Source organism: Camelus dromedarius, chromosome 8 (assembly GCF_036321535.1).
Source record: "Camelus dromedarius isolate mCamDro1 chromosome 8, mCamDro1.pat, whole genome shotgun sequence".
NCBI lineage: Eukaryota > Metazoa > Chordata > Mammalia > Artiodactyla > Camelidae > Camelus > Camelus dromedarius.
The window spans coordinates 72,214,741-72,240,634 of NC_087443.1; the positions used below are offsets into that span (position 1 = coordinate 72,214,741).

The 25,894-nt window shown below is 43.7% G+C and overlaps 1 long non-coding RNA gene across 2 annotated transcripts; it reads right to left on the minus strand.

Annotated features, from left to right (window-relative positions):
- Positions 1-4,918: 4,918 nt before the first annotated feature.
- Positions 4,919-25,458, minus strand: LOC135321842 (uncharacterized). 2 transcript variants are annotated; one of them, XR_010381993.1, is made up of 4 exons: positions 24,945-25,458; positions 19,815-20,030; positions 18,475-18,630; positions 4,919-8,337 (listed from the first exon to the last, which is right to left on the minus strand). It is a non-coding gene; the product is annotated as an uncharacterized LOC135321842 (long non-coding RNA). The 2 variants fall into 2 exon arrangements; XR_010381992.1 differs by lacking the exon at positions 4,919-8,337 and having other exon boundaries at positions 17,947-18,630.
- Between the last annotated feature and the right edge of the window lie 436 nt (positions 25,459-25,894).

A 25,894-nucleotide genomic window follows, 5' to 3' on the forward strand; every position in this document is an offset into this window, starting at 1 on the left:
GGATGTTAGTTCCTACTCCAGGGAGTTGTTATGGAAATAAAATTATATGGCCTGTAGGAAATACTAATATTGTCGCTGGTATATAATAGATAATAAATGGTCGTTATTAATAATAACGTTAGGTTGGCTCACATGAAATTGCTGATATTTGACCATATTTTACCTGCAAAAAGGGCAGTTTCCTGTGGCTAGCCTAATTGTAATAACAATAGAAAAATAACACTCATCACTGAGTAAACCGTAGTCACCTCAGTTTTGTAAAACAACTGGCTAACGGCACCCACTGCAGGAAAGCTGAGGACGTCAGTCAGTTAAATTGCTCCATCATTTTAACTACTGCGTTTATCAATCAGATGCCCGATTTACAACCACCCCCATCCCCCATCTCTCTCTCTCTCTTTCACACACACACAAACACACACACACACACACACACACACACACACACGCACGCACGCACGCACGCACGCACGCACGCACTGGTTTAATGGGCTGGGCGTGGTTTTTCTTTGTTTGTTTTAAGAGACCCTCCAAGTGATGCCAGTGAGGGGCCAGGACGTGACCCCAGGGGCTCCATGTTCTGTGTGGGTCCTTTGGCTTTTCCTGAACAACCCTGCTTCTGTCCAGCCATCCTGCTTTCTCTTTGGCAGCTTCTAATTTGCTAAGAGCTGGGAAACCAAGTAACCTAACCTTTCTGGTTTCTATATATGTGTCTGTTTTGGGGGGAGGGGGGGTTGGCAAAATGACTAGTAACATAGCAAATGCTTAACAAATATGAATTGGGCAATAAAAGCAAAACACATAATCATCTCAACAGATCCTGAAGGGCTTTTGATAAAGCGTAATATTTTTCAAAGAAAAAAAAAACCTCTTAATCACCCAAGAATGTAAGCTGGTAGCAAATACGATGAATGGATTGATGTGTGTATGTGTGTCTGTATGTGCATGGGTGTGCATAGATGTGTACATATACCCATATCTATAGAATTGATTTTTTTCAAATAGCCAGCATCTTGATTAACTGTAAAATAGAGGGAACATTAAATGGCTGGAACAAAACAAAGATGCTCACTCATTATGACTAACGGTGTTCTAGAAGCACCAACTCATACAACAGAAAAGAACATGAAAGCACAGGAATAAATGCTGGAAACTGCAGACAAAAACTGTCATCACTGTCTACTTGGAAAACCCCTGGGGAAACACTAGGACTAACAAGAGGCTTCAGTGAGGTGGGTGGTTGCAAACTCAGTTAACAGAAATCAATAATGTGTCTATAATCACTTGGAAAAGACAGCTTCGTGACAGTCATAAAAATGCAACGCCTAAAAGGAACTTTTCCAAAAAAAATGACTACAATCTATATGATAAGAACCGTAAACCTCCACTCAGGAATACAAAAGGATATCTGAATGACTGTAGGAAACATGCCATGTTTTTTGATGGAAAGCTCTAATATTTAAAGACATTAATACTGACAAATCATGCTATGAATTTAATGGAATCCAAGTCACAGTGTCAATACTTCTTTTCAAACTTGACTAAAGTTTATTTGAAGACTGTGGTGTGTGAGAATAACCAGAATGGGAAAAAAAAAAGCTCAGGAAAAAAGAAAAAGACTATTGAGAGAGTATTTACTAAAACGTATTAAAATTCTGATCATCAAAACTGACTCCTCAAGAGACAGATTACTTAAGTAGACTAGGAAATTCAGAAGCAGACCCAAACAGAGAAAACAGATTTTATACATAATAAGGTTAGACTTTCAGACCAAGGAGGAAAGCTAAGACTGTTCAATAAAAGATCTAGTGATAACATTTGGGGGAAAAACGACAGTGTACACCAACATAAATTCCACATGGACTGAGCAATTTCATGTAAAAGTACTAGCAAAAATATAGATATTTTTATAAAACTTGATGAGAAATTCTTTTGAAAGAATGGCACAAAATAAAATTTTATGACTTAAAAATTTAAAACTTATTCCAAATGACAAAAAAAGTTAAAAGGCAAATAAACCAGAAGACATATTTTCAATACATGTGATATTCAGAGACCAGTATCCTTACTATTTAAAGATACATTAAATTCCACCAGAAAATATGTATAAAAAATCCAATAGAAATTTGGATAATGGTATAAACAAGATAGTCACAAATGAAGCAACACAAATAGTCAATAACCATGTACAAATGTCCAATATCATCAGTAGTCAAAGAAACGTAAGTTAAGCACAGTGGTCTACCTGCTTTCGTTATTGTATTATTATTAATTTTAAAAAAGGACAGCCAGAATTATCAAAGATGTAAGACAGTATGTAGGCATTCTTATACATCGTAGGTAGGGAAATACATTAAGAAGGTCTTTTGGAGGACGGTTTGGAAGTAAGTATCCTACACCTTAGACTTTGACCCAGTAAATACATTTCTGGGAGTGTGTCGGAAGAAATAATTAAACAAGTGCACAGCGATAATATAAGGATGATCTTTGTGGCACTGCTTATAGTAGCCAAAGACTGGAATATTAGGCATTAAAACTTATGGCAGAAATCCATGTGTATTTCCATGCACACACAGTCACGGAAGGGCAGGGGTTCTCAAACCCGAGTGTGCATCCGGATGACTGGAGGGCTTGTAAAGGCAAGGTCGATGGCCCCACCCCCAGAGTTTCTCATTCCAGAAGCCGGGGACGGAGCTCTAGAATTTGCATTTCTAAGTGCCCAGGTGATGCTGATGGCCCAGGCATCGCACTTTGAGGGCCCCCGTGCTAGTGCACTGCTTAGCGAGAAAAGCAAATTACAACAGAGCAGAGGAAGCACGATCCAGTGTCTCTATGTATCTTATATATGCATAGAAAAAAAGCCACAAGGATAAACCTGAAAATATTAACAATGATTATTTCTAAGTGTCAAGATTATGGTTGCTTTTAATTTTTTATGATCAACATAAATTATTTATATACATTTAATTAATCAGCCATTTCTCCCTCTAATAAGCAAAATCTCTGAAACCCACATGTGCCTTGCTCCCACTGAGCTGTCTCTGCCTTGAGACACTTGGGACACTCAACACTTCGGGAGTTTTTTATTAGTAGTAACTAGTTTATTAAGATATAATTCACGTTCCATACGATTCAACCATTTCAAGTGTACATTTCAATGGCTTTTAGTACATTCACAGAGTTGTGCGACCATCAACACAATCAATTTTAGAATGTTTTCATCATCCCCAAAAGAAACGTATAACCCCTTGAGCAGTTACCCCCCCCCCATTTCCAACCCCTTCCCTCCAGCCCCTGGCAACCATTAATATACTTCCTGTTGCTATGGATTTGCCTATTCTGATGTTTCATATAAATGGAATCATACAATATGTAGTCCTTTGTGACTGGCTTCCTTCACATACATGGTGTTTTTGTGCAAAACCCCTGCCCTTGTAGGGTCATCCCACAATCCACCTTGTCTTGCAGCCCCGACCCAGCAAAGCACAAGGTTCTAAGATTTATAGAAACCAAGTAAAGTTCGTGAAGTTTAATACACTCTAGGCATCATCCCTTCCCTCACCCCAGGTAATTTTAGCTTGCAGTTGGGCTCTCGTCTCTGCTTTGGACTTGAATTTTGAGACACTTGAATTTTGCAAGTCACCTTCTAATAGACTTGATGAAGAGGCAGCATAACCTTGCGGCAGGAGCGAGCGCCCAGGGTCTCTGACCCCAAGCACACTGCTTCTTTGCTCTGGAGCTCCATTCCCCTCCTGGGACCGGACAACACTAGCACCTCAGAGTCACCGGAGCACTCAGTGAATTCATGCACGTCTGCTGCTCAGAGCAGAGCCTGCTACCACGTAAGCGTTCAGCACATGTTAGCCGTGATTAAAACAGTTAATTGGATTTCAATACCTGGCAAAGTTTGTCGTGAAGCTCTGATACAGTCACGGAAGCAGATGCCTGGAATAGATTTAACAAACCCTTCTCTTATGAATATACCCTGTCTCCTTCTCCTTGAAGGATTGAAGAGAAGACTTTGGCTGAATCAACCCCAAGCAGCTGTCCCATGCTAAGAAATTAACACTCGGGGAGGGCTTTGGGAAATAACTAGATCAGATACAAGGACCAATCATAGTCATAATCACAATACCAATAAAATGAATGTCAAAATCATCTCCGTTAAATTTTGTGTTTCTCCCAAAGATGTGCCTGGGGTTGTTATTCAATTCTCAGTAGTGTCGTGGGCTCCTGACTTGGCACGGTCAGTTCTGAGGCCTGGGGAAAGCCAAGGATGACTGTAGGAGACAAGAACAGTTACGTGGCCAAGCATCCTGGAGCAATGACCCAGCCTTTCCAGGTCGGCTTTGCTAACTCACGCTGCGAGTGAGACACAGCAAGTTTAGCTGTTCAAAAATTTTCCTAAACTATTTAGGGCCCTTTACACATTTATTTATCATTTTTGTTTCTTTCCTAACGCAAAAAAAAAAAAAATTGCCCTTCATTTTTAAAATTCAGCTTGTTCAATAAATAGCTTTTGTGAACAACCATGTTAGAAGGTTGGTAGAATCTGACTTTTCTGGATAAGACTATTCTTGGTGAAAACATCTAGAACGTCTAAAATCATCTGGACTCCCTTCCAGATGGAGGGACAAGGCAGCTTCATCTTCCTGATCTGTATGGTGTCACCAGGAAAGGTCCTCCGTGGCTGTAGCCACCTGCAGCCAGAAGTGTTCTCTGGAACCAAGTCTGGGCTCTGGCGCCCGGCTCTGGCTCCAGGCTCTCCAGAACACTCCACCCCATCCATGCAAACTCGCAGCTCTGGGGCACGCTCTGCCTTTGTGTTATACCGGCCACAAGTGGAAAGAGACGTTCCCAGGTACTCTTCGCTTCTCCCCCTTCTCCTCTCCCCTTTTTCCTCTTCTCTCTCTCTCTCTTTCCTTTTTTTTTTTTTTTTTTGTATTATTTATTTTTTTTTATTTTGGCAGTGGGGGAGGTAATTCGGTTTATTTATTTTTAGAGGAGGTACTGGGGATTGAACCCAGGACCTCGTGCACATGCACTTTACCACTTGAGCTGTACCCTCTCCTCTCCCTTCTTTTTTATCACTAACAGCACCTACTCTGGCTGTTGAGCAGACGGTTATAGGTATATGCCCTTACAACACCTGTTTGATCTCCTTTTTCTTATTTTTTTTAAATCCCCAGAAATCTTTTTTTTTTAATGATTTTCAATTGCTAGTACCACACAAGTGAAGCCCAAAAGCCCCATAAGCACTCTGTGAACTAATAAAACATAAAATCCCAGCACAACACTTGGTAAGGCATCAGCAGTGGGGCCATTCAGCGTGAAGGCAGAGTGCTCTCTCGTGCCTCAAAATATCTGAACGTGTTCCTGCAACACCATTCAGTAAAGTAAGTGTTGACCCTTGCTTCCCATACAAAAACCGCTAACATTATGTTCAGCATTTATTGCATTTTCCAATATGGCCTGACTGATAGGAAGTGAGTGATTATTCCCATCATTTAAGAAAAAAGGTGAAAATAATCAAAGTTTTTGCCATTGAAAGACCAGGATGTAGTCGTCCAAAAAATGTACACATACTAAATGGCCCATTTTCCAATGACCATCAGATGACTAAAAAATTACTACACTTATTTTAACTAATAAAATGCAAATGTGTCATTCCCCTTGAGTCATTACAGTTCTTGTTATTAGTCCCTTTCAGAAAATTAAAAAATTTATGAAACTCAGTAATACATAATTAATATTTTAAGACATTTTCCCATTCTGCTAAGCTTCTCCTTTGCCAAGTGTGAAACTGACTTAGTCAGTTACATAAGAAGATGGCGGTGTGTCTTTTCACCCCTACTATTGGGAAAATGCTTCTAGGGGCCTTGAGAACACATATAATTATATTTATTTATTCAAAACAAATAAAGTTGAGACAGCTAGGCTGTACAAATAATTGCCGTCCAGGGCTAGAGAAGATTGTGTGGTGACAGCCACTGTTTGTAAATTTAAGGATAGAAAACAAATGAATCAGCTGCTTTTTAACTATTTTTGGCAGAAGGGCTTTTGAAAGCACTGACCGCAAAGCACTGCTGTGAGAGTTAAATTTATTTTGTTTTTATTTCTCCAACAAACACTTCTGTAGTGCTTATCACGGCAGTCATTAATCTAAGACTATATATTACCCATATTAACTAATTTAATCCTCCTAACAAACACTTTTATCCTCATTTTATGGATGAGGAAATGCAGACACAGAAAGATGCGAGATGAACACAATGTGTGACTCGTGTCTAGAATTTAACAAACGCTAGGCACCATTTCCTTCTAAGTATCACTGACTATTCAAATTGAAAAGTGGGTGAGTGTAACTTCTGTAGGCCGAGGAGGAATATTGGCTATGTCTGCTTTACATTGCCTTTAAAACCCAGACAGAATATGGTAGACATACAGTTCGACTATCCTACTATTTCTTATTCAAAGGAAATGGAGACATTTCAAAAGATAAGTTGAATAAACAGATAGATCCTCTAATTTTGTGATGTCCTTATTAGGTATAAAACATCTCAAATCTCAGTGATTCTCCAAATATACTTACTTGGAGAAATCCAGACAAAAATATTTACTATTGAAAATCTTTGAACCTGTTGCATTGTTTTTATCAATCTATTGAAGGTATTTTAAGAGGAACAGCTGCTATAAATGGACATGTTTGTCCAAATAGGGTCCTATTGTAGGTGGCTCAGTGATAATTAACCATCTGCCTCCAAAAGTACTGTGTATGAAGAATTCCTGCTCACAGTCCCAACTGCAGAAAAAATTAGCATTTGAAATTAATTTACCAACCAATATATGAGTATGTTTAAGTATACAAATGTATTGTGTACCTGCTACATGGAAGAATTTTAGCCCAGGGCACTGAAGAAAGGTACAAAGACACAAGAACCTTTAAGAGGCTTGCAGCCTGAGACCGAAGGGAAGACAAAGGCATGTTCAAAGATAACCAGTGGAATGAGGACAGAAATCTAATAGCAGAGGCAGAAAAGAACTGACGGACTGCAGAGCAGGGGCAAGACCACAGGGGACGGGGCTGGATGGGGCAGGACCAGGCAGGACTGAGCAGGAGAACCGGGGCCACGGCTGGCTCCCGGGAGTTCTGCAGGATCACACAGGAGGCTAGGAGTTGACTCAGCGACTGAGAGAGACGGCAGTCCAGGCTGCTCTGTTCACTGTCACTCCAGCCCACATTGCCGTGAGCCCCTTGGTGTGATTTGTTTCTTCTATTTAAATAGAATAATCCAGATGTAATTTTCTGCCTGCACTGCTCTGCTCTTTGGCTGTGTTCTGTGGCTTAGTTTCTCCCTGTGCCCCCTCCGTCTCCTCAGCCACCGTTGTTTATTTTGCTCTCTCACTCCCTTTATGTCTCGTGAATAACAACATTACAGGGATAGAGCCAACAAGTATGAAACTATGTGCGTCGTGGTGAACCTTCGCAGCGGACTGTCTCAGCGGCATTCTCCCTTTATCTTTTCTTCTTTCTCCTTTTTCCCACCGGACCTCAGAACATTAATGGTTAATGGGCAGTTGCAAAAGAGCTTTTCCTCTCAAAAGAAAGTGTTAATACACATTTCATGGCACGCTCAAGGTCTTAGGGTGTTTAAAGAAGGACCTGGGTTTTCTTTAGTCTTGGGAATGATATGGGCGTATCGGGAACACAGCAGCTGATGGGGGTGAACTGCCCTCACCTGGGCTGAGGGAGTGTGCTGTGTGGTTTGGGGCTTATCAACACGACTCAGTGGGGAGTGAGAGGAAGCTGGGGCCAGGACACAGGAGAAGTGACCCGCCTGCAGGGCTGCTTCTCAGAGGCCCAGAAGTCCAAGATATGGATCTATGGGGTCACAGGGGCCTGCCAGTAATCAGGGGGTCCATCAAGCAATGGGCATGGCAATAAGAGGCGCCTGGTAATGGGGGGGGTTCTCATAGGCAGGTCACACCAACATGGTTCGTGAAGGTGAGTCCGTATGACACCCCATGACTGTGGGTGTGGAAGATGGACTCAGGCACCTGGAGGGGAAAGATGCCGGTAAGAGAAAGGAATGGCATTGGTGCCTCCAGCAGTGGCCCTGGGTTTAAGGCAAAGGCACAAGCCACTGGGAATCTGCTCATGAGGAAAGAGGACATGAGTGGCATGGTGAGAAGGAGCCACTGGGCACACAGATGCCAAGAAGGAGCCAGACACCCCAGATACTGGATCCGAAGCAGGGACCGATTCCATACGTTCCTGACGGACCAAGGCTGCCCACTGGGTCAGAGCTGACTTCAGAACAACGCAGCGGGAGGTATCTGCAAGGGGCAACCACAGAGACCTTGGGTCAGCTGGCAGGGACCAGCACCGACTCCCAACAACTTCATGTCCTGTGTGGTCTTTGGGGGTTTCCTAATTAAAATTTTAAATTGAAGTATAACATACATAAAGTGCACAAATCTCAAGTGACAGATTTTTACGTATGTGTACACCCACGTAACCACCACCCAGATCAAGATATAGAACATCCCCAGCACCCAGCAGGCTCCCTCCTGCCCCTGCCCAGTCAACACCATCATTTTGACTTCTAACATCATTCGTCAGTTTGACCTGTTTCAGAACTTTATATACATGGAATCATACAGCGCGTACTCTTCAGTGTGTTTAATTTTGCTCAACGGTGAGTCTGCAAGACGTTTCCACGTTGTTGCACATGGCTGTGATCTGTCCATTTTCACTGCTCTATAGTATTCCATTGTTAATCTAGTACCATGTCTTGTCAGTGGACATTTGGACTGTTTCCAGCCTTTGGCTCTTAAGAATCAAGTTTTTGTGAACATTCTTGTGGACACAGGCACTCATTTCTGCCGTCATGTACCCAGATGTGGACTGAGTCATAGTGTAGATTTCCTTGAGCTTTAGTCCTTTGAACACTATTTTTTAAGATAGGTTTTTTTAGAGCAGTTTTAGGTTTACAATAAAATTGAGAGGAAGATGCAGAAATTCCCCCCAAATACCGCTTCCCACCTCTCCCATTATCAACACAACTCACCAGAATGATACATTTTTTACCAAGGATGAACCTATATTGATATATCATGATCACCCAGAGTCCATAAAGTTTACTTTAGAGTTCACTCTTCATATGGGACATTCTACGGGTTTAGTCAAATGTATAATGACACATATACATTATTATATCTTACAGAGTATTTTCACTGCCCTAAAAATCCTCTCTGATCTGCCTATTTATCCCTCCCCATCCTACCCCTGGCAACCACTGATCTTGTTACTGTCTCCATAGTTTCGTCTTCCCCAGAATGTCATATAATTGAAATCATACAGTGTGCAGTCTTCTCAGATTGGCTGCTTTCACTTAGTGATACATGTTTAAGTTTTCTCCAGATCTTTTCATGGCTTGATAGTGCATATCTTTCCAGCACTGAATAATATACCATTGTCTGGATGTCCTTGAGAGCTTTTAAGGATAATTTCCCCATGCATCAGTTTAGAAAAGAGATGAGAAACTAATAATCTTGACCCCAAAAGAACGTTTTGAAGCCAGCACAACCTGAAGTACTGGCTTACAGACCACAGTCAGCCGTGATGGCTATGACATCGTGTTGCACAAGACAGTAAGCGTTTCATGCAGGTGATTCCTGTGCTCAGAGTCGCTCCGGTTACAAGAGAAAACTGGGGGCATGTGGGGAAGGGGCTAACTAAACAAGCAAAGTGCAGCAACACTGCATGGAGTTTAGAGTTTGCATTTCTGCTCTGTGACAGTTAGGAGTTAGGAGTGAAGCCAACCTGGGTTCCCATTTTGGCACTGCCTGTGCGCAGCCCCAGGTCATGGTCACACGGCTTCTCATTCCCAAGCCTGTTAGGAAAGTTAAAATGAGGAGTTGACCCCAGACCATCCTACATAATTCTGCCCTTAGGAGAAGAAAACAGAATGTCATGAGGACAATAGAATATGGCCAAATTCCTGAATTAGCCCACAGATCTCACCATGACAGGAGATGGGAAAGGACCAGGATTAAACTCAAATGTCATTTCCATGGCTTGTGCCTGCACTGACAACAAGATATAGGAGAGCAAATGGAACCTTTGCTTCACCAAGTATTTTTGAATTATCTGTGGATTTCAGTCCCCTGGCCCTGTTAATGACAGGTAAACTGGAGGTAGTGATGCTGTATGAATATGAAAAAAAACCAACATCTTGGGTTGACACCAAACATTGAAAAGCTTGATTAAAACCCTTGGAAGGAAGTGTCTGAGCATGGGAACAGCTGGGATTTCTAAGAAGAGTGAGTTCTAAGCCCCAGTCCCATCTAGTTACCTCTGGTCACCGCCACATGGGTGTCCTGACTCAGTCCATCCCTCCGTGGATACCAGTCTCGCCACAGGGAACCCACTTGTGTGATGCCTAGAGGCCCCACCAGGGATTCAGGATGAGGAAAGGGGCTTTATCGAAACCTGAAGGAAAAGAGCTTCAAAGGGGCTTTTCAAATTATCTCGGGCTTCCAACTGCTCCTGTGTCTAATTTCCTATAAATGAATTATGGCTACAAGAATTAACCTTTCCTTGGGGAGAAAAACAAATTACGAGACTTCATATAGGATTTTTGCTAAGGTAAAAAGTGAAGAGAAAACAAAGAGAAGAAGGAGGGAAGGAACGATGTTGGCAGGACCAGAGTTAGCAGAGACAAGGCCTCCGCGTGAGTCACCAGAAGGTGCCTCTCCTGTAAGTGGACGCGGCCCCAGGCCAGGGCTCCCACGGGGCAAGTGGGGCGTGGTCTGGACTTCAGCCGCACTCCCTTCCTTTGCTGTACGTCTTGTAAAGTGCAGGCCCACACAGCTGTGCCCGGCAGTCCTGGATGTTCACTTTCCCTCCTTCCTTTCTCATTTTGGAAGCCCAAGGATTTAAAAACTCATCTGGGGAAAACAAACAAACAAAAAAGAAAGCATTCATTTTGGTCAACTCTTCAGGGGGAATGGGGAAAAGGGGAAAGAAATAGCCATTCAAAGGTCATCCTTCCTAGAGCCAGCCATGAAAGATGAAACAGGCTTCTCCGGATAGGGCAGTTGGTGGGTTCTTTACTAATTCATGACTTAGAGTGGATCAAGGGATGTGATTTAGCCGCAGAAACACAGGGCGAAGGGAGGGTGGGGGTCTGGACGAAAAAACCAGATAGACAGGGGTCTGGCACTCCTCCATTTTTGTTTGTTTGTTTGTTTTGTTTTTTTCAATCAAACAGATTCAGATCTTGCAATGACACAATGACAGTGGTCTTTCAGAAAATGTTCGTGCCATTTGGACGTCATCCAGTAATTCCAGGTGGCCTGGACCAGTTGACACACTTAGAGGAATTATTGTGGATGCATTTTTATAGGGGTTGTCTTGTGCCATTTTATCTATGGAAAAATGCTGGGGGGTGAAAAGTTAAAAGGAGTCTGAATCTATTTCCCTGGAAAATGAGAAGTGTGGCTATAAAGCAATAAGGCAGATTTTTGCACACAGTGTCTTAAATCATATTTTTAGTGGCATCTTATAGTATCATTTCCTTGAAAAGAAGCTGGTGGACATTGCTTGTGGGAAACCTTAAAGAAACATATTCTTTATAACCATATTGTTTCCAAGACGGCTCCCTCACACAGGTCTTGGCAGGAGCCCTCGGTTCCTCACCAGGAGGACCTCTGCACGGGACTGCTTGAGCATCTTTCTGGCATGGCTGCTGTCCTCCCCAGCGTGAATGATCAAAGGGAGAGGATGGAGGAAGCTACAATGTCTTCAATGAACTAGTTCCAAAGTGACACTCTATCATTTCAGCAATATCCTACTGGTTACCTAGGCCGTCCCTATGGGTATGATAGAGACCACATGGGACGTGAACACCTGGAGGCAAGACCATTGGAGGCCACCTTAGGGGCTGGCTTTCCTACCCCACCCTCCCAGATCCAATGAAAATGTCTGTCCATCCTTCTCTCATCTCCCGTGTTGCTGCACCCTCCTGGTTCTCCATCCTCCTCTAGACTCTTCCCTCTCCTGCTTCCAGGGCCCCTCCTCTTCAGTCCATGGCTTCCACATGCTATTTGCTATGAATGTGTACATATACACCCATCTGCCAGGTGACTCCCTATCTCTGCATCTATCCTAGGTTTCCCTCAGAAGCTCCAGGCCTGTGTTCACATCTCCTTGCTGGACTGCAAGGGGCCGTGGGATGCATCTCACCCAGCCAAGGCAGAGAAGGGCCAAGCTCATAACCTTTGTCATTTCCAGTGACACTAGCTTTGTCTGTAAGGGGAAGGATAGTGAGCAGAGATCCTAGCCATGCCTTATGTCTTGGGTGCCATATGCCTCATTCGTCTGGGGAAAGTCCAAGTCTATGCCCCTTGTCCCAGTGTAATTATTAATATCACTCCATTTTGCTCTCAAAAGTGACCTATATCAGATGATAAAGTATATGGTCACTCTGTAGTCCTTTTACAACTCTGGACCACTGATCATTGCTTTATAGCAGGTAAATGTTAAACAGCCATCTACAGACTGATCTAGACTGAAGCAGGGCGTCAACTGTGCCCACAGAACTGACCATTAAAAACCATTACACGATGTGCTGTGGAATGTTATTCTCCAAACATGTCCACGGTAATTAAGATTCTCTGGCATTTCAGTGACCTTTTATGAGGCATAATAGAAGTTGAAGGACTCATTTATTCCATGATCATCATATTGTATCCAAGAGAAACTGAGTGACCCAAAGCAGGTGTCCTGGGCCAAGTTGCATATTGCATTTCAGAATCTATTGGCCGGATGCTAATTTCTGTCATTTGCATGCCTCCCCAGCCCCCACCCTGTCATTCCTATCACAGTATCCATGTCAGCTCAATTTGCAGAGCAGCTGTAGCTGAAACATCGACCCGCCACCGATTACAGTGCTGTAATGAAGTGCAATGGGCCGGTAATTACTCTGCATTACCCTGATCAAGTAACATACGGCCTGCAGTTACCACAGCAAGATCCCAGGGCTCGGTCAGCATGGGAAAAAATGGCCGTGAATGTTCTTTAAAGGGTGTCATCAAAAATGAGTTTGCAAGGCTAGAAATGTAAGAGGCCTCGGTCCCGAGATGTTATCTCTGACTCTTATCTCAGCAATGCCTCCCAGTTGGTGCACAGAAGCTTCCTCTCATAAACTCATTTCGAGTGACTTAATGAAAAGTTACATTTAAAAGCCACCTGTAAATCGAGAATGATATTTTCGGTAGAGAAAGAAGTCAGGAGTGGATTGGAGAATGAGAAAGGAGAGGAAAACCTACTGATGACATCTCAAGCAACTCAACATTCAAAGTATTCTGGCTCGCTTGTTTCAGAAAAGAGCATCAGTTCCCTGATGGGTGCCGTCAAAACAGAAGATGCTGGTGGGACAGGCCGTTAAACTTCTCCTGAATGCAGCTTCCACATAGAGCAAAGCCTGGGGTTAAAACTTGATTTTAATTGGGTGTGATCAGCTGCACAGATGAAAGCAAGTTCCAGTGGTTTACTCCGCACTGACTCAGGGGAGCTGACAGGACTGACTGTTTGACAACAGGCAGCTCATTATTTAAAGACAGTGCACAATTCAGTTTCCTCTAAAGCACAGGATTGGTTCTGGAGAGTGCTCCAGTTTGGGTTTGCAACCTGTTGAAAAACGTGGACTCATAAAGTTATCATTGCAAAGAAAGGTAAGGGTACCTTACTTCAAGAGTTTCTGCCACAGACACAGCCCCCAGGCAACACACACAGATGCTGCACATGCAGGTGTCGGTGCACGTGTATGTATACACACAGGTGCAAAGCTTGACCCTCACAAGCGCATAAGAACAAGAACTCAGGTGTTATATCATACGGGGTCAGCTTTGGGTTGCATGGAGTCCACTGTCCTGCGGCTAAGAGCTGCCTCTTCTCCCTGCTGCCCCTCCTCCCCTACCTGCCACTCCTCCCAACCTCTTCCCTGTGTCTTCCTTCTCCACTTGTCCCCATTGCCCCACAGGGCAGAGCCTTCATCCAAAAGATGTAGAATGGACAACAGCTGACAGCCTAGACTCTGGACAGACTTATTCTAAGACTTTTATGGGTTTTAGATCCCCCACCCTATACTACCCGTAGAAATTCAGGGAATGATTTTTCTAATGTTACTGCAGAAATTATGTGGCCCAAAGCAACTCATTTGATCTATAATTGGCTATCACTTTGCAACAATCGCCACAGGCAATCAGGAATTCTTGCAAAGTGAGAAACTTTAATTGTTGTGACTCCTCAACTTTACAATAATGTTAATATAATGTCATAATCTATGGACATGCCATCCTACATTTGAGTTTGAATTTAGACTGAATGTATTGTTTTGTTGTGTTAGGTTTCAAATAGCCTACAAGTCACTGAGGAGCTTATAGGCTCATATGCTTTGCCCATAGTACCTCGAACTGATTAAAACAGCCCTAGTTCAAGAGCCAGTCAGCCTGGGTTCAAATTCCCCCATCTGGCTGAGCAAGTTATTTGACCTCTTGGAACCTCAGTTTCCTCATCTGCAAATTAAGTTTAATAGCTGGGACCACCCTGTCAAAAGCATGGAAAGTATTTAACATGGACTCAGGTCAAACAACATTAGCTATTATTCTTAGTCATTTATTTCTAATTTTTTTTTTCATAATAAGCTTTATAATAACAAGAAGGGATATTTAAAGAAAAAAAAAATCACTCATACTTTCACAATCAAACATTTTCCATGCTCCATTGCATGCATATATAATTTTGCAAAGTTGTAATCTTGTCATATTTAAATTTTTGTATTCTGGGTTTTTTCTGACAGCTTTGGATCCGAAATACTTTGCTACATTGTTTTAGTTTTCATATAATCGTTCTTAAAAGCTGTGTAACATTCGATGGGGTTAATTTGCCATAATTTCTGTAAGCGTTCCCATATTGCTAGTCATTTGGATTATTTTCATACACATAATTTATGACTATGTCATTTATATCTTTTAATCCATTTATATTCCTGGCCCTCTTTGCTCTTAGAACAAAACATTCTGTGAGGTTACTTTCTACTCTATAAAGTAACATTTCCTTTAATTTGTCTAAAATGTAACTGGATCCAGTTTCAAAGGGTCCCTTCCCTCTAGCTCTCCCCTTTTCTCTGGACCTCAGATAAAGGCTGTGAACACAGGAAGGAGAATAAAGAAAACCTCTTTGCCTCTACCAGGCCTTGGGAGTAGAATTTCCTATGCCTCCCACGTGTGCAGGGCATGACCTGACCACAGACCCACATTGCTGGGCTTGGTCCCGTTTGACTTTCTGTACAAGGGACCCAGTCATTGCCTGACCCAGTCATGCCCACAGTGTGACCTCTCCCCTGGACAAGGCTGACTGACCCAGAGAGATGGCCCACCCAACCTGAGGCTGGGAGTTATGAGGTAGCCAGGTGCAAACGAATAAGTCAGGTTGATTCTTTCTTTCTGGAATTTGAGCACAGAAACACCAAGAAAATGAGGCAAATGCAAGTGATTTGGAGGACCAGCTCTAGGGCAGCCCCAGCATGCTGCCTGCTGGTGTTTATGGCTTTGTGTAGGCCCTCCCCTTGAGTGTGGGCAGGATCTGTGGACTTGCTTTGAATCAACAGAATAGAGCAGAAGTGACAGGATGTGTGTGATTACGTGTATGTGGGTACATGGTTATGTAGCATAAGATTGTACTACCCACCTGGAGAGGAGACTTCTCTCTTACTGTCTTTGAAGGAGCAACCACCCCTTTGGGAAGGCCCAGATGGCAAGGAACTGAGGACAAACTCCAGCCAACAGCCAGTAAGAAACTGAGTGTCTCAGTCCAACAGCTTTGCAAGGAACTAAATTCTTCCAACAAGCATATAACTTTGGAAGCTGACCCTTCCCCAGTCAAATGTTAGGTGAGGCTGCAGCTTTGTGAAGCCCTAAAGCAGAGCACATGGCAGAACCTTACCCACGGCCTCCTGCCCCATGGAAATAGCAAGATGATCAACGTGTTATTATAAGCCACTAAGGTTTTGGCGATATTGTTATGCAGCAATAGAAAGTTAATATGGTTGATATAGAGAGCAGATGGTCCACCTAAGTCAGAATCATGAAGGTGCAGAAACTAGGAATGAGCAGAACCTTGAGGTGGGAAAAATCATCACAGAGGATAAAGATACCAGTTGGCAGAGAGAAGAGAAAGAAGTCTGGGAGAAGCCAAGTTCCACTAATGGCGAGGTACTCGAGCCAGCATCTTAGAGTCCTCCTCCGAGGTCCCCACACTTCAGACCTGTGCTAATACAGTAACCATCAACCACAAGTGGTGATTAAGTTTAAATTTAATTAAAATTAAATACAGTTTAAAACTCAGTTCTTCAGATATACTAGCCACATTCTAAGTGCTCAGAAACCATGGAATGGCAACCAAATTAGTGTAGAAAAGAAAAATCTCCATCATTCCAGAAACTTCTGTTGCCTAGTGTTGCTTTAGGGGTCCCTGGGGCTGTGTGAGTCAGCTCTGGCTTCTCAGAGGCTCTGCTCTGCCAGCATTATTGCCTCCCATGCCTAACTCTCCGTCTTTTTTCCTGCTTTGCTGAATATATGGACTTGAGATAGTATCCAATATTTTGATATCTATTCTTCTACGCAGATTCCGTATCACACAACACTTCTTCAGTGACAACTGCCATTCCATCACATCCAACACACCAGCACTCATGAGCTTCCTTTCTTGTCACCCACGATACTTCTCCCCGCCTGACCTCTATCCCTCGGAGCAATGTCAGGAGACATTCTAAATGTCAGCTGGTTGGTTTTTTTTTCCTTTCTAGCCTCTTGAGAATGAACTTGGGGGTGAAACCGTTGCACTGTCTGACAGGCAGCATTTCTTCCCTCGTAGGGGTCCCGTAGCTCTGGCTGAGTTACCAGGTTTGCGTTCCCTGTTGACCTTTGCCCTCCCAAGCATGGTTAGCTCATTAACCATTTTGCTATTGCTGTACCTTTAAATCAGTCACCAGAAAAACGAATTCCCTTGCCACTGTAGGTGTCTGGTGTAAAACTTTATCTCTCCCTCAGCTCAGGTAACAGGATATTAAAATATTTGTATCAAGCATGCTGAAAAGTTCAACTGTCAAAAATAGTACTTTTGTGTCAAGTTCAAAATGAAATAGACAGTCCCAGAAGGACAATTTTGAAGAATCTGCTTTTGTCAAACCTGGGAGGTGGGGGTTGGGGGCAGAGGGGGAAGGAATAGCAATGAATAAGAGCAATGGAGGGAAAAGGGGGAGGGAAGTGAGCAGGGAAAGGTCTGCATTTGATGGGGCTGGATTTTCACATCGAGCTCGTATGTAATTCACACGTAGTAACTCACAGAAAGCAAAATAGCAGGTGATGGATAGAGTGGCACATGAGCCAAGGGGATTTACTGTCTAATTGTCCACCACTAAAGGTTCCATTTCCAACTCAGCTCTGGTCAGAAAGAGAAATAAGATGTAAGAAATGAGAAATAAGGGGTGATGAAGAGGAGGGAGCAGCAGAGGAGAAGACAGAATAAGGAGCGATGGGAAATTAAACTCGTATTCAGCCCAGCGTTGCATGTGGGTTCAATTGTTTGCGTTATCTCCAGATGGTGAGGGGTGAGGTCCTGTGGGCAGGGGCTGAGTCTTGTGCACTCTGTATCCCAGTGCCAGGCATGTGCCAGGAGTTGATAAACGTTTTGTGTCAACAGATGTATACTAAGATATTAAAGAACGGTGTTGACGTAAGCCCCAGTACACTCCCAGATTTCCCCTTTTGTTCCTCTTATGGGAAATTTCTGGACTGTACCTCCCATCTGGAACATGACTCCCCTCTTTGCTGGCAACAGACCCTAGAAATTAAGAAGTATGGTCTTTGGAGCCAGTATTCAGTTCAAGCCTGCCTGTGCAATTTGCCAGGAATGGCCCTTGAATAAGTCACTTTATTGTTCTCATCCTCATTTCCTCATCAGTAAGACACAGATATAGTCATTCCTACCTCACAGGATTTGTGGAAATTAAAGGGAATAATTTAAGACAGCACTGAGTCGATAAATATCATCCACTGCAATTGGTGAGGTCATTGTTATTGTCAAGATCATGGTCATGATTATTGTTCCTATTATTCAAAACCCAAAATAAGTGGCACCTCCTCTAACAAATCATACTCATCCTTCTTGGACCATACTTACTGTTCCTTCTTCTGGCCATAGCATTTTGGTCCGAATCAAAGTTTTTCTGCCTGTGTTTATCTTTATGACACATATCACAGTTTGAAATTTTAAATATGCATAGAATATTATACATGTTCTTTTGCTGGTTTGTTGTCTGTCTTGTCTCTGTCCAGTCCTCTCTGTTGTGTTCATCACTTGAATCATTCTAATTATATTAAATGTTAGAACAGGGCCTGTATTACCTCAGATGACTGGGAAGTCCAGGTGGCCATTGCTGGGTCCAGAGTTCAAAGGAAACCATCAAGACTCTTGCACTCTATCTGTCAGCTCTGCTTGCTCTTTCTGTGCTCCATCCTCAGATACTTTTTCTCCTCCTGGAGGCAATGTGTTCCCTGGAACTTCCAGAGAAAGAGGTAAATGTCTTTGCTGAAACGTCTGGTGAAAAGTCCTATGGCAGATTCTGATTGGCCCACTTGAGGTCACATGCTTATACGTGAACCAATCACAAGTGGTGTGGGTGTGTGGAATATTTGGATTGGTCAGTCAGCAACAGACCCCACTCTTTGTGGCAGGAGGGTGGAGTCTGCCTTGACCAAATCAAGCAGAGAGAACAGGACTATTATGGAATGGGTGAGGGGCAGTTCCCAAAGGGTGCCGATCAGACAAAAGGCAGTAGTAAGCAGCACTCCACTCCACTCAGTAGGACGCCAAGTAGGCAGCAACAACAGAGGTGCTCAAAAAATATTTTTAGAAAGAGTACATAATTTATGCATCCATGTCTTGCTTCCCTGATGCCTAAAGAGTCAAGGACATGAACACAAAGGCAAGGTCCAGCCCAGGATTCAAGGCTTCCCCTAGCACCTAATGGCAGGGTGATTTTAAAGAAGTTACTTTCTGTCCACTGAACATCCGTTTTTTTCTATACAATAACGTGGAAAATACTTCCTCTGTCTCTCTCGGAACTGTTACGAGGATTAAATCAGAGAACAGATGTAAAAGTCTTCTTAAAGTGAAACAGTACACAAATGAGTGTTGCTAATGACAATGAGATTGGAAGGCAGCTACATCTAGGAAGCCCCTTCAAGACTTGGCACATGACTGTGACAAGAATGTGGTGGCAATAGGACCCTCCACGCCTCTTCTAATATCTGGATATTATTAATATGAACACTTTGGTTAAAGGAAGAAAATAATAAAATGTGATGGCAGGCGTGGGGTGTGTGGGTTTGGGGATGTGTGTGTGTGTGTGTGTGTGTGTGTACGTGCATGTGTTTTAAACCAAGATTTAACCTAACCCCAGGAGTTTTCAAAATAAAGTTTACTCAGAAACATTGGATCGGCAGTGACTGTCAAGAGACCCCAGGGCTCTTTGTGTAAATTGAAAAGATTCCTGTGCTTGCTCCTGGTTTTATTATGGGAATCACACTAAAGGTGATAATTTTTGTGAAGCGTGTTTATTGTCAGCTTCTAATTGTGCTTGTTCATAAGCAGCGGAATGGGAACGAATTGTCTCAATCCGTCTGTGATTACAGTCGCCAAACATAGACATCTTCCCATCAGACCTGAAATAGAAAAACCTCACCTTGAATAATTTCACGTCGAGCAAGTGCTGGGTTCACAGATTCTCAGGGGAGACATGGCATCTGAACGTTCTCTCCTTGCACAGTTCAAAGTTGCGTGTGATTTGAAGTCTGATCTGAAGCTGCCTTCTTTGCAGCCCAATTCCGAGATGCTTCCCCGACACCAGGCACTCAGATGTGTACTGTGACCAGACTCGCTGACCTCTTCTTAACAGCTACTGTTTTGAATTCAGAATGAAGCTGATTGTTAGCGCCACACACATCCTTGGTTCTATTCATATTTGTTTCATATAATTTTTCTTGCAGCAAAAATAAAATTATCCTCCCAGCAAAATTCTAAGCTCTTTGAGGACTTCCTCTGAGTTTAGAACTAGAGAAAAAAAACCCTCAGAGGCCAGTTAGTCCAAGCTTGATTTAATAGATGAGTAAAATGAGGCACAGATAAATTAAGTCTACCAATCACGGTCTAAGGCACAGTGCTGGCACATAGTCGATGCTCAATAAAATCCTTGCTAGAGGGAATTGGGTGGCATTTTAGCCTGTCATTACTTTTTAGCAGAGTTGATGATTTGCAATGAAAAGAACGCAGGAGTCAAACTTGGCATATTATCACTGATGTCATAGTAATAGATTAAAGCAGATGGTGGCAGCGCAGATGTGCATGAAACCCTCAAGGCTGGCAGGCAGTGGCTATGGATCTCTCCACATTCCAACAGGGCCTGGATTTAACCTCCGCTGTGCGGAGGCTGGCAAGTAAGGGGTGGCTTCTGAATCCAGATCTCTCCTTGAGATCTAGAAAATTCCCTGAAAGAATCTTCTAGTGGATGTCTTCCGATGCCTTGCATCCAACTTCATATTATCCCTGCCTTTGCTTCGCTCTTTCCTCTGTCAGAAATGGTCTTATTCCCATTTGCTCTCACCGCCACCCCCGTTTTCCCACCTTATCATGTCTGCGTGTCCAGACCTGGAGCTCAGCCCTCTTCTCCCTGGATGTCTCATCACAGCCACAGCCTCCACTCCTGCGAGCCCCTGTGTGCATGCCAGGCCCCAGGCAAGGCCCTTTGCCCTCATTATCTCATAGAATTATCCATAAAACCCCATAAAGTCACATGATTTTATCCCTTTCATGGATGAGAAAACTGAGACAGAGATGAGTTTAGTAAACAGCTGTAGGTCACACAACTAATAAGTTGCCAGACAAATGTCAACCCCGCTTGATCTGCCCCCGAAGTCTGGTCATGACCCTGCTCAAGACCTGGCTCAAGACCTTGGGTAGACCACCCCAAAAGACTCGCTTAGTGGGGTCTTGGCTTATCTGAGTTTGGGGATGGAGGTTCACATGCAATTTCATGGGGTATTTGCTTTTGAGCCAATGGTCCTTCTGGGAGTGGTTCCATGAGCTTATGAGAGCAAGGCCCAAAGCTAAATCAAAAACCTCCAGAAGTGAGTCTGTTGGCTGGGAGCAGGCAGCGATGTGCATGAGTCACTGAGGTCTCACCACCTCTGTGCTCTGCAGATTTCCCCCACCGCGTCAAGTTATTATTTTTGGAGTGTTTAGGGCCAGTGTGTAGTGGGAGTCCCACTTTGGCAGCCTAAGCTGGGCTCTCTGTAGGATTCGGGCATGTCCGGGCACTCGGGAAGAGCTGAGAGGCAGGCCCGCCAAGGGTCTGTTTACATGAGGAACCAGAAGCCTGTTGGGAAAGGATGAGCTCTCAGGGAGAGAGAGTGCAGGTACCTGAGCTTGAGTTGGGGGAATTCTGGACTCAGTCTTGAGTTACACAGGATGCTCTCCTCCTGACACTCTGTGACCAGCCACTCATGCTGAGGTCAAGGCAGAGGGCACCGCTGCTCAGCTCCCCCCAGGGTGGCTTTGCCGTTTTACTGTCACAGACCATGACAGCCAGCTTGGTAAGCAAACTATGAGTCCATGATTCAGTCACAAGCAGAATGCTCCTGCCTCCGCAAGCGTGCCCAGATTGAATACCAAATTACCACCAACAGCCTTTTTCATGCATCTTTGTGTCAGATGTTTTTCACGTTAAACATATTATATTTTTCTCAAACCATATTTTTGCAAAATTCTTGCTGGTTTTTACATGTGGAGCTTGCTCACCAACCATCCATCCCCATAACAAGATGGGCACTTGTCATTCAACAAGGAGCACAGACGTGCCTGGGATTCATGGGACCACTTAGCAGCTGGCTCCCTGGGGTCTAATGCCAGGGTCATGGCCCCTCCAAACCCCTGTTCTCCAAGTGGTGCTGCAGTTCCCCACTTCCAAGAGGCCCTTCCTCTGGTCAGAGGCTCCCACAGCTTCCCTGGGGGTTACCATTCTTGTTCTTTTCGTTTCTAAAAGAATTGCTGGTCAGTTACATCCTCAAGTAGCGTCGGCTTTTACGCCACTTTAAGACATTAAAGATTTTGTAAGATTATTTACTTTTTCACCTTTTCTGGGCCTCTCTGATTACATAATTATAAGCAATTGCTTGAATGCCCTGAGAAAACACAAAAGCGCTACAGCTGTTTCGTGCCTCTGAGATTTTGCTCCTGTGTCCACTATTCCTGGACAACTAGTTAGCTGAGCACACACTACAGGCCAGGCGCTATGTTCACTATGTCACAACACCCTTATGAGACAGATACTCTTATTAGCTTAACTGTATAAATCAGGGAAACCAAGGCACAGAGTAATAAATGACCTGCTCAAGTTCACACAACCAGTGAGCAGTTAGAACTAAAACTCGAATCCAGTCTGACCTGACATCAAAAGTGAGCTCTTGACCAGTCTGTTGCCTGACTGAATGTTCTTCATCACCACCCTCTTATCCAACCACTGAACTCCTATTCAGTCTTCAGAACCCTAATCCGCAATCACCTGCTTTATAAAATTCTTCCTGACTCCCACAAATGGAGGTAAACTTTCCTTCTGGGCCACCTTGGCACTGTGTATACATCTCTCTTTTTTTTTTTTTTTTTTGACCATTGGAGTTATTTGCTGTTGTGTCTGGCTTTCTCATGGGACTATACATTTCTCAAGGTCAGGGAGCATGTCTTATGCCTCTTACCTGCCTGGGACGTAACAGGAGCCCAGTACATATTAATCGGCTACGTGTTTGAAGAAAGGGATCATAAAGATTGTATTGTTATTTTAGGAAATACATCCTTTTGGGACTTTATGCAACATGAGCATTATTTTAAAAGGCTCCCTACGTCACCTATGAGAGCAGGTGTTTCTTGGCCTTGTTCTCCTTGGAGCTACCATTTAGCAAAGGAGGAGGGCTCCTGAGTTTGGCGACCACATTCACATCTGTCTGTCACCAGCTCCTCTTGTTCCACCATCACCAGTTGTCCCTTTCCTTCTTGATGCTCGAGCCAGCCGCTAAAATAAAACACCCCGAGCCCCACAGAGACAACAGACTGTAATTGCTGTTCTTCATTCAAGCTTAATGATTCTCTCCTTACAACTAACCCATAATTGCTGTTCAGAGTTCAGTGCCTTCGTTCAATGATAATGAGTGATGCTGTCTTTCCCTCCCACGTCTAATTTAAAGGCTCTTTTCTAAATGGTAGCTACGACATGGTGACAAGACAGTACATAAGCTCAGATTTCTGTTGTTATTAAGTACAAATATTTTGATAAGTGCAGCTAATATGAGATATTTCCTCTTAGCTGGATATGATACACATTGAAATATGACATTGGGACCATCTGTTCTTCATCATAAATATCAATGAAGTGATAATGAGCAAAACGTGATAAGGACTATCAGGATGATTGCACTCCGATGGTTTAATTTGGATCTTCATTAATCTAAAAATAAAACAATCTACAATCGACAAATGAACACATTTTTCTGACGCTGTGCAAGTATCTTGTAGGCTATGGACTATATTCTTGCCACTTAAAATGAGATGTGAATAATGCAAAAGAGATTTTTTTTTAAGCTCCCATTGAGTTCTCTGTTCAAATTATTAACACACTGTTCCCAAGAGTCTGTATCAAATCCTGGTACAGATACCTGGCCTGGGGTTGGTGAAGTGGAAGAGAAAAAGACCTCGCTACAGGCAATTTCTCACTGTGTAACATTGGCCAAGTTACTTCACCTCTCTGAGCCTCCACTGCCTTCCCTCCCAAGGGTGCAATGAGAACTTTTCTGCCAGCTCAAGTCTGGTGCCCAATACAATGCTTGGCTCCACGTAGAACTCAGTAAATAGACCATGAGATGACATTTAGTAGGCACTTACTGAGGGTTTAGATGGAATCTTACAGAAAATATCACTTATTCATCACCATCTTTCTCTATTTCACATGTGAAGAAATGGAGGCATAGAGAGGTAAGCCACTTGCCAGAGATCACATGACTTCACGTGTCGGAACCAACCCAGGCAGTCTCGTCTCTGAACTTTAATATTATTGTTATTATTATTAATTCCCAATTATTAAGGGGAAAGAATATATTATTTTCCAGCCAAAGTCTACACAGCATAAACAAAGCACAGGGCTACCACGGTTAAGCCGGAGCCTGATTATTATGCAGATCTTTCCAGTATTACACAGTTTTCACCCAGGGCACTGGGCTTCGTTGGTAAATTACTTTTTCCCAAACCCATTAGCTCACTTTGTGGGAGATCCTTTATTTCCCTCCAGTTGGGCTAATGCCTGCCAGTCGGCTCTTTGAGGAAACAGGTGGAAAGTTCCATGAGACCACTCAGGTTTTGCTGGACATGTGCCTCAAAGCCCACACAGCTGTGACAGCACCCCTCCCAGGCTCTCTCATCCACAAGCTTCTGGCCTCTCTGGTGACAGTCCAGACACCTCCCCCGGGTCCCCAACTTCCTGCTGCTCCCTGTAATATTTGAACCCTGAGGGGTCAAACAGGCCTTACACCTGTTTGCTTCATTCTTTTCTTCCCTGGTTATTTATCAGGGCTTCTACCTGCTAAGTGCCTACTGTGTGCCAGATGCCATTCCAGGCAACCGACATGAGTTATGTCATTTAATTCTTTTGGCGACCCTGAATTTTCCCTCTCATTTTATAAAGAAGCAGCTGAGACTCAGGGCTGAAATAACTTCTTCATTTCGCATCTCATGCCCACCTCCCCGCTCTAAGCAATACTGAAGGGTCACTTACCCCGGGAGATGTTCACTGGCATCCCAGCCTTCTCCCCACCCTGCAGTCTGTGTCTTAGGCTCACACAGCCCAGGGCCTGATCACCCGCCGCTGAGCTCGCAGTCCCCCGTGTGAGAACCACCAAGACCTTCACATCGCTCTCCCACTGGGCTTTAAGCTCCACTATACACGCCGGAGCTTCCGTTAGGGCATCAGTATGTGAACAAACAAATGAACAAATGCATTCCCGGGGTCATGAAGAGGTCACACGTCATGGTGGGAAAGCATGCACTGTGGACAGACTGCCCGGTGCAGGTCGGCCCTCCGTTCCGTGCTGGCTGGATGCCCCTGGACAAGAAGCTTAACCCCTCCGGGCCTCGCTTGCATCACCGTGAAGACAGTAGCAACTGCCTCCCTGGGTTGTTCTGAACATTAAATGAGCTCCTATCAGTAGACTTCTTAGAACAGAGCCTGGCATGTATCAAGAGGCCAATAAAGAGTAGTACTTATTACTATGTCATTATCATTATCCTCATCATCAGAGCTGAACCAGGCAGAGCTCTCCAAAGCCCAGGGTTCTCTAGCCTTAAAGTCCACACACTTGCCTTGCCTGGTGAAACATTATCCAAATTGCAAATCTAGAAAAAAATTAAATGGCTCGATTAAAACACTGCAAAAATACAAGTTTACAAAATTAAACTTAGAAAAATTTGAACTTGCTTTTGATGCTACAGAATAAAAGAAAGGAAGAGCCCATAATAGCTTCTCAGCTGGACTGTCCATCAAGGTTCTTGCGGAGACCAAAGAGTGACAAGTCCCAGGGCGGCAGAAAGGGCACAAACCAAAACGGAGGCTGTCCCTGGGACCTTGTCCTCTCCACCACTGAATCCTTCCTCTTGCCTGAGGCTGGGGAGCCCAGCGGATGGTAAGGACAGAGACTGGACTGAACCACATGGACTACATTGCTTGCT